The sequence below is a fragment of the Otolemur garnettii genome, unplaced genomic scaffold (genome assembly GCF_000181295.1).
Source record: "Otolemur garnettii isolate 467f Iridium unplaced genomic scaffold, OtoGar3 scaffold00045, whole genome shotgun sequence".
Classification (NCBI taxonomy): Eukaryota; Metazoa; Chordata; class Mammalia; order Primates; family Galagidae; genus Otolemur; species Otolemur garnettii.
The window spans coordinates 10,718,081-10,724,532 of NW_003852440.1; the positions used below are offsets into that span (position 1 = coordinate 10,718,081).

The following is a 6,452-nucleotide window of genomic DNA, read 5'->3' on the forward strand; positions in this document are numbered from 1 at the left end:
AGATTCTGATTCCAACCAGTTTTTCTTCCTTTGTTCAGGAGCCTCTGACCAGGGTTGCTACCAGTCGGCCATCTTCCCAGAATTCCCCAGGAAACTGATATCTTTCAAATGTGTACTAAGCATTTACAAATCCCTTTATATTGTGCTTTGTTGATTTGTGACCTTTGTTTGAAAGATGACTTTGTTTATGTGAAATAGATGAGTGAGGAATTTGGACAAACACTTCTACGAAAAGCAACTGCAAAGTATGGTGAAATATTTGGTAGGTGACATCAGAGAGCTAATAATTCAGTAATGCACTGAGCCAGGTGCTGGAGCAGTGAGGCCTAGTGACCCAGGACTTAAGCAAACATTTGCTGGTTTTAGCAGGGAGAGGCCCAGCTGCAATTTGGGCAGCCGCTGCGGACAGAGGCCCAAGACCCACCAGAGGAAAGATGAATCTGGTGAATCTGGTCCTCACTGTTGATTGAGGCCCTGAAATGCTGCCCTAGTAGGTGAGTTCCAAGGCTGCAGCCTGACCACTGCCTGCAGTTCTGCTGATTAAGGTCATGGTCAAGTGGCCATGTCCCTAGGCATTCAGCAAGAACAAATATAAATCCTCTCTGAGGGACGAGTATGTCCTCCTATATCTGACCTTACTTTTATTTTATTTTCTATTTTTTTTTTGTAACCAGTATATTAAGGAGACATTCATACATTTCAAGAACTGCTTAAAATTAGATACCCGAATTTAAGCGCGTGAATATATGTAGACTTTTAAACATACAATTAAAGCTATTCATCATTTGCCATACTAGCAACATTAAATTACAGTTCCTTTGGAGCATAAGTCGAATCATTTAAAGAAAGCCTGCGACATACCTAAGGAAGACCTTCCTAAATTATGCATGCAAATTACTTCTCTACGTAAAGGTCTCTTCACTTTAACTTCTAAATTACTCACTTCTGGAAGTCACTACTCAGGGGTTTATCATGGTCCAAAAAGAAGAGGGAGGGAAAAAATAAACAAGTCTGGTCAAGTTACATATATATGGATATATTACATATGAATGGCACAGAGGGAATGCAATTCCGTAGGTGCATACCCTCGAGAAGCAGCATATTATGATAAACCTTGTTTTTTGGAAAGGCAACTTTTCTATTACTGATACCACAGGATAAATGATATATTATGCCATCTTCAAGTAACAGTTGAGGCAACAAAGTAAATGTAGAGGCATCACAATGAATCCCACTCAAGATAAATTAACTATGCAGACCAACACTTCTCTACAAATTAAGTTTTCTTTATCCGATTGCCAGTTAAATACAGAGTTTTAGTTTGATAGCTTAACAATGAAGGGTCATATACTGAAGCCAGTGCATACACCTAGCATTTCATTCTAAGCTTGTTCATATACACAGCTGAAATAAATTACAAGGTTGGCCTAACAAATGCTAGGGGAACTCTTTTTTTAAAGTAGTTTTTAACAGGTATTAAATTTCATCTTGCACACTGAAGTCATACATACAGGGCAAAGTCAGAGCTTTTATATTTGCATTTATTCTTCATTTAACCTTTAAAACACTACTATAGTTGAATATTAAAACAAACAATAGCAAGTAGTGAGCATATTATGATTACAGTCCCTCACTCATTCATTACTGCACATAAAATGCCAGCATGCGTGTCATTCACGGGCCCCATTGAGAGGTTTGACACTGCACACCACCTCTGGGATGCTGTTCATCATCCTCATATGCTTCTCCATTGTAATGGCGCCATCTTTCCTGATTTGGATCAAAGTCCACCAGTTCTACTTGATCCATTTCATCAGTCTCTTCTGCTTCCTTCCTCTCTGGTAGAAGCTTTTCTGGCAATGAGAGTTTATCAGGAGAAAGAAAGCCATTTTCAGGAAAGTTTACCTTAACTTCAATGATTAGGTGACCCTTTTCATATGGTCTATGATAAATTGGCATGCCTTCATTTGGCACACGCTTGATGTCTCCATGCTTGACGATCTGACCTGGATGAGAGGTGATGACTATGGTTCTGTTGTCAAGAGTAGCTATTGGCTTTTGGAAGCCACACAATGTTTCAACCAGCTGTATGTCCATACACATGCAAAGGTGTCGCGACCCGTTGGGCTCCTATGGCCCTGGTCTCGGTTAGCACAGGAAGGAACCAGGGGAGAAGCGGATTAGAAGTACAAGCTTGTGGAAGGCGGGCTAGCCCTTACTTTCCGGTAGCCCCGAGCAACCTCCACACCAGGCTTTTATTGAGCCAGAACAACACAGATGAGGGGAGTAATTAACAATGTCTACGTGCTGAGGACACAGGCTCCTCCCACAAGGAACTCGGTGGAGGAATGGCCCGAGGTCCACGCCTCAGCTGCAGATCATCTTGCTCGGAGGTTGGCGTCTCCTACATTTCCCCCCTCTAGTGTATTAAAGACATTTCTGAAGAGGCAAGGGAGAAGGTCTGTCATTGGTTGTTTCTGCCGCTCTCCTCACCAAGAAGCTTTCTGTTGAGTAAAAGAAACAAAAGGGCACATAAGCATAACAAAAATACAGCATCGGAGCTAATTCGGACATAAAGGAAACTCAAATTAGTCAAACTAGGCATGGGGGGAAAACTTGTCCCCTAAGTGCTAATCACCATTTAACTATGTGCTATGGGCTGGCCCATAGGGCTCATGACGCTTCCATGGGAAGTATTAAGCATCACCCAAAGCTTAGGTAGAGAAAGGGCTGCAAACTCAGACCCTTTCCAAAAAGCCGTGTATAACTTTAAGAAAGATCAGGTGCCCAGTGAAATAGAAACGAACCCAACAAATGAAATTCTCTTACCTTGCCGATACCATAATGAACTTTACCTTAAAGCCTGTTGTCCGAGGTCTTTGTTGTCCTAATTGTCCAAGATTTAGACGATGCCTCCTAAGCTTGCCTGGGGCTTAATATACAGCCCAAAATAATGAAATCCTATATCAATCCTCCCACTCTGCATAGAAGCTCCTGCTGCCTCTTCAGGGAAAAGGGGCGCTGACTGCTCCTAACTGCTTCCTGCTGAGGCTCCCACAGAGGAGATTGATCCAGGATTTCTCCACTATGAAATCACCTAAGCTAAGGTCCTGGAGAAGAAAGGTTAGTGAAAACAAACTTGTTTAAGGTGCTGGTAAAGTTTCCTGCTCGTGTCGAGGCTTAATCCAGCGGGCTGGTAGCCACTGCTTTTCTTGATGTTCTGTAATAATATGGGCAAAGCCTCGACCCCATTGCAGCACATAACCTGGCTTCCACTCTGTCATATCAGGTTTTTTATAAAAGATAGGTTGTTGTACTGGAGAGAATGGTGCATGAATGAGAGATGTCCAATGGCGTTCTGCAGCTGTCTTTTCATCATTGCTGAGATTGAGAAAATTAAGAGCGAAAAGAGCTTTAGTGAGCAGAAACCTAGGACTATTATTTAAGGGGAGGAAATGAATTGATCCCTTCCTTTTAAAGCGGTGGTCAGTAAATTAGCCTTATAGGATCCTGTTCCTATTGTCAGCACATGCCCGTATATACTCCTCTAAGGAAGCATTTTGTGCTCTCAAAGGTCGCAGGGCCTTTTGACACGCCGAGTTGGAATTTTCAAATGCTAAAGTTTGGAAAAGCATGTCTCTCAGCTCCGGCTGGGCAACAGCCTTATCGACTGCAGTTTTTAGTTGGGCTAGAAAGTCAGTATAAGGTTCATTTCCCGACTGCATTATTTTAATGAAAGATTTAGAGACATCTCCAGGAGCCTGAACCTTTTCCCAGGCCCTAAGACAACACAGTCTTGTCTGGACTACGGCTAGGTCATTGTATTGAAGCTGATTGGGAATCCCCAGCCACTGCCCAGACCCAGTGAGCTGTTCAAATGTTATTGGGATGCCTCTCTGTTGGTTCTGGAGACGCATTAGGTCAGCCTCCTCCTTCTACTAGGTTTTAAACTGTAAATACTGACCAGATTCAAGAACAGTTCTGGCTATCATATCCCAGTCATAGGGAATGAGCCGCTGTTTCTGTGCAAGCCCCTGCAACAGACCTCTGGAAAATGGGGACTGCATACGGTATTGTGCTACGGCCTGTTTCAAATCCTTAAGAACTAAAAAGGTGATCATATGGTGGTTAAAACGCTGGCCCCCTTGAGGGTGTTGCGGATCAGGAGGAATATCAGTGACCGTAACCGGAAAAAGCCCCAAAGTGTTTTCCCACTCAAAGTCACCAGTATTACGCCCTTCTAATACAGCCTGCATAACAGAAGTCACAGGTGGTTCGTTTACATAGGGAGGTGCTGAGGGCAAAACGGGGTGCTCTGAGTTAGCATTTCTGACAGTGAGACTATTTATCTGATCTCCCAATTGTTTAATTTGTTCAGCCATAGTGGCCATAGCGGTGATTACTTGCTCATTCAGATCATATGCTCTCGCTTCCCAATTTTTCTTAGGTCCAGTTTCCCACTGAACCTCACTATCCTCGCTTTCAGATAACGATTGAACATCACTTTCCTCCTCAGTTTCTACTTCCCGCGACTGCCCAAACAGAAAGTTACCTGTGACTTTGCTTAGTTTATCAGACAATTTACTTATTCTGAGCGCGGTTTCTTAATTTCTAAATTGGCCAAAGGTCCCACTTTCCCTGAGTGGCGTTTCCCTTTGGACTTCCTTCCACTGTCTACCAAAGGCCTCACCTACATCCAGGTGTTGAACCCTTTGATCCTCGACCCTGGTGTCCTGTTGTGTCCTACTATATCCTGCCGACTTACGCCAAAATGTTGGGACCCGTGGGGCACCTGTGGCCCTGGTCTCCGTTAGCGCAGGAAGGAACCAGGGGAGAAGCGGATTAGAAGTACAAGCTTGTGGAAGGCGGGCTAGCCCTTACTTTCTGGTAGCCCCGAGCAACCTCCGCACCAGCCTTTTATTGAGCCAGAACAACACAGATGAGGGGAGTAATTAACAATATCTACGTGCTGAGGGCACGGGTTCCTCCCACAAGGAGCTCCTGTGGAGGAATGGCCCAAGGTCCACCCCTCAGCTGCAGATCATCTTGCTGGGATGTTGGCGTCTCCTACACAAAGGTCTTCCTCTCGTGGAGTAAAGACAGCATGGTCCTTCTGATCTAACACAATGATAATATGTCCTGGCTCCAATCCTGGTTCTTGGTCTCCTTCACCATGGAATGTTATCTTCTGGCCATCTTTCATGCCTTTGTTAATATGAACTTCCAGAATCTTCTTCTCTCAAACTATCTTCCTTCCATTGCAGCTTTTACATCTATCTTTAGGACTGATCCGTTCTCCATGGCCCATGCACACAGACTGAATTTGCTGAACCATTCCAGGTGCTATCTGATGGATTCTTATTTGCATTCCAGTACCTCGGCAATTGGCACAGCACTCTATTGCTCCCTTTTGCCACCTTGACCTTCACATTTGTTGCAAATCACATTCTTTTGCAGAGCTAGTTTTCTTGTGGCACCATTACATAAATCTTCTAAGGTAACCGAGAGCTGATGTATGACATTTTTACCTCTCCTTTTTCTCTGCATCCTTCCTCCTCCTCCTCCAAAAAACATATCAAAGATGTTCATGGGGGAAGCAAAACCACCACCTGCTCCACCCTCTCTAATTGCCTGTTCTCCTCCTTTGTCATATAATTCTGTTTTCTTTGCATCAGAGAGAACTTCATAAGCTTGAGAAATCTGTTTAAACTTCTCGCCTTCATTTGGATCCTTATCAGGGTGGTACTTCAAGGCCAGTTTTCTATATGCTTTCTTCAATTCTTTGTGAGTGGCATTGGGTTTGACTTCCAAAACATCATAGTAAGTGGTTTCTTTCACCATTTTCTACAGCCGGTGAGAGGGCAGAGGCCCACACAGTGGAGCGGAAAGGAGCACTGAGCTGTGTGCTGCTCAGGCAGCCGCCGCTCCTCTGCCTCCCACTGAGTGTTCTCCTGACCTTACTTTTAAAAGCAATTTTCCAAATATGGTGTTTGTTCTGGATACTTCTCTTATGTCCCTCCAGGTTGTCCCCACCCCCTTTTGCTTTAGCCACTGCTGGAGTGATCGACTCTACATGGCTTCCACCAGCTCTATGGAGGTGCCTCACTTTGGGTTATGCCCAGTCGATCCCCTGCACTTCCTGCGGGGACATCTCTGGTGGGATGCCCAGGGCAACTCACTCTGCACTCAGCACAGTCTCAAAGTATAGGGCAGTTAACACCCATGGAGCCACCATTCAGCACAGGGTGGGGGTATGGGACATGGATACTGCTATTCCTTCCCTCCCCTTCACAAATCTCCCTAGGAGACCCAAGGGGGCTCTGCCACAAGTCCATGGCTGGTGCCAGTGTGGCACAGCTCCTTCCATCTGCTTTCCCTCTGTTCCTGCCTCACTTCTCCAGTTCCTCATTCCTACTCTTAGGATCACTTTCCAAAGCATCAGCAGAGAGTTT

The 6,452-nt window shown here is 44.6% G+C and overlaps 1 pseudogene; it reads right to left on the reverse strand.

Moving 5' to 3' along the window:
- Positions 1 to 1,674: 1,674 nt before the first annotated feature.
- On the reverse strand, positions 1,675 to 5,841 carry LOC100959973 (annotated as a pseudogene).
- Between the last annotated feature and the right edge of the window lie 611 nt (positions 5,842 to 6,452).